Consider the following 2903-nt stretch of genomic DNA (forward strand, 5'->3'; position numbering starts at 1 on the left):
CGCTGCGCCTCAGCGGCGAAGGAGAAACATCAGACGCTAAGCCCATCCCGGCGCCTCTGAGAGGCGGAGTAGTCTGCTGCTGCGATGAAGAAGACATCCCGGCGACCCCGAGAGGCGGAGTAGACTGCTGTGACGATGAAGAAGAAGATCGTATGGGCTGCTCCTCAACCTCCTCGAGACCGGATGCCGACGCCCCCCTGGTGACGAAGGAGTAGATGACAGCGCTCGCAGCTGCGCCATGGCCGACTCCTGGCCAGCTCGAGCAGCCGGGGAGAAGATCACTCCCTGACGAGTCGGAGAGCCAGGTGTTGGCGACGGTGGCGACGATGTAGCGCTCGCAATGACCCCCACAGGCGCCACCCTCTCAGGTATAGGGCACGCGTGGCTCCCCTCGTCAAGGGGCGGATATATCAGCCTCATGTACCACACATAAATAAGGTACATAGGGGTGTTTGGTTTCAACTTTCAAACCCATCATGCCACATTTCTACTAGCATATGGTTTCGTCTTCAACTGATTTATTTTATTTTCATTTGAAATGCCAACATTTGTGCCTGAACGACCATTCAGAATAATTTTGTGCCTGAATTTTTTTGAAGTGGATTTTGACTGATTGTAGAGTTGAAGGCTATGTTTATGATGATGATGATGGAGATGATACTTCAAAGGATGCAGACTTCTCTCTGAATCCATGCCGTACATTAACGAAGATACCTATGAAAAAGGTAGTTTTTACATGTTGATATGTAGGCTTATGTTCAGTTTAACTTGATTTATTTGATAAATTTGACAAAATGACACAGTTTTTCTTTTACTTTGCTTCAAAGGCACATGTTCCATTGTCTTTGCCAAAATGACACACATTTGGATGACAAGTAGACAAAATGACACAGTTTGTGTTTTTTCTTCTCATTTTTGTGTTTTAGGGCCACATGTCAGACTTTGTTGGATGAATATGCCCTCTGGTCTAACTCCCTGTGTATCTCCTGATCGAATCAATCAGAACCGGTTTTAGAAGCGATCTGATTGATCAAAATCGATCGACTCCTCTCCTCGCCTTTCCCCGGCCGCCCCTCACATTGTTCTGCCCCTCGCTGCTGCCTACCCGCTGCCTCGCCGCGCCCCTCCCTCTAGCTTGCCGCCGTCCCTCCTCTGTCTGTCTTGGCCGGTGGTACCTGGAACTAGGCCGTGCGGTGGCTGCCCCGTAGCAAGTGAGGCTTGGGTGCTGTGGTGGACTGGGAGCAGCCGACAGGCGAGGGGCGTGCTGAGGTACCCCTCCCAGCCGTCTGTTTCTGTGTGTGTGCTGAGGAAGGCGGCGACTTGTAGGCTCTGCCAACTTGTGCATTGGTGGTGGCGTGGTGCAACTGGCCCCAGCCAGGCGCTGCTTGCTCTGCTCACTGGAGGTACTTGTAGGCAGCGGCGAAGCTACGCGTTAGCTGTGGGGTCAACTGACCCCACAGCTTTTTTGAAATTAAGCCTAAAAACACTGTTCATAATGAAGAAAAAATTCCAAAAAGTACCATTGACCCCACAGATACTTTAGGCTGGCCTCGCCGCTGCTTGTAGGCTGTTGGTGTTTGGCTGTTGCTCCTCTATCTGTAGCAGCTGCTTGCTGCCTGTTGTCTTTGGATGTCATCAACATTTTGGCAATGTAATTAATTGTATCATTTGCTGTTCATGAGATGAGTGAGGCCGGGGTAAAGCCCAATAGCGCGACGCCTCTCTGCTCTTTCTTCTCTCCAGGTTGCACGTACCGGCCCTAATCGATCTATCGGTCTTTTTTAGATCGAAATGGGAGCAGGCTATAGAAAAATACCGGGAACATTTTCATCCTAAAAACTCCGGCATGTGACCTCATCAGAATGAAAAAATGAGAAAAAAACAGTCATTTTGTCTAACTGTCATTCAAATATGTGCCATTCTGGCAAGGACAATGAAAGGTGTGCTTCTAGAGCAAAGGCATAGGAAAAGTGTGTTATTTTGTGAAATTCTTCTTATTTTTAACTCACATACATGGTTGTCTTTTATCCGGTTCTGGATTTAACTTTGGCCCAATTGTGATAATATTCCAGTGCTTATTCCAATTGGATTTAACTGCAATTTTTCTGATAATATTCCAGTCAATGTAGCAAGCCATATATGTTCAAGGAAAAAAATTGCACTCTACACAAAATAGCGGCGCCCATGAAAATATGCTATTAGCGCGTTATTAGACATTGTATGCTGATCAATTTAGCGAGACAACTCTCTACACGCTATAACATGCTATCAACGGCACTATAGCGCACTATTTTTTCCAGTGCTTATTTATCTTCAATGCATGGATCTTTCATCCAACAATTTCTCTGGTGCAATACCTTGGCATCTATCAAACCTAACATCTATGACAAAATTACAAAAGGAATTATTGTATATGACTAATGGACATATTGGAGGCATCGGAATTGACAGTTGTTCCAAGGTATCGGTTGAGCTGGGGGCTAGTCGCCTCAGAGAAATATTATCAGTAGTTACAAAAGGACAACAGCTTGTATATGGTAGAACACCTGTATATTTTGTGAGCGTTGATTTATCCAATAACTCCTTGACTGGTGAAATTCCTACGGGGATCACTTCCCTTTTCGCACTAATGAATTTGAATTTGCCATCGAAAAAATTGAGTGGACATCCCAAACATGATTGGAGTTGTGCAGTCATTGGTATCTCTCGACCTCTCCCAGAATAACCTCTCCGGAGAAATCCCATTGAGCTTATCAAGTCTTACATCTTTGGAGTCCTTGAACCTGTCCTACCACAATTTGTGTGGAAGGATACCCTCTGGCCACTAACTTGACATCCTCGACGCTGACAACCCGTCACTTATGTACATCGACATCAATGGACTTTGTGATGTGGGCTTCTCA

The sequence above is a fragment of the Triticum aestivum genome, chromosome 5B (genome assembly GCF_018294505.1).
Source record: "Triticum aestivum cultivar Chinese Spring chromosome 5B, IWGSC CS RefSeq v2.1, whole genome shotgun sequence".
NCBI lineage: Eukaryota > Viridiplantae > Streptophyta > Magnoliopsida > Poales > Poaceae > Triticum > Triticum aestivum.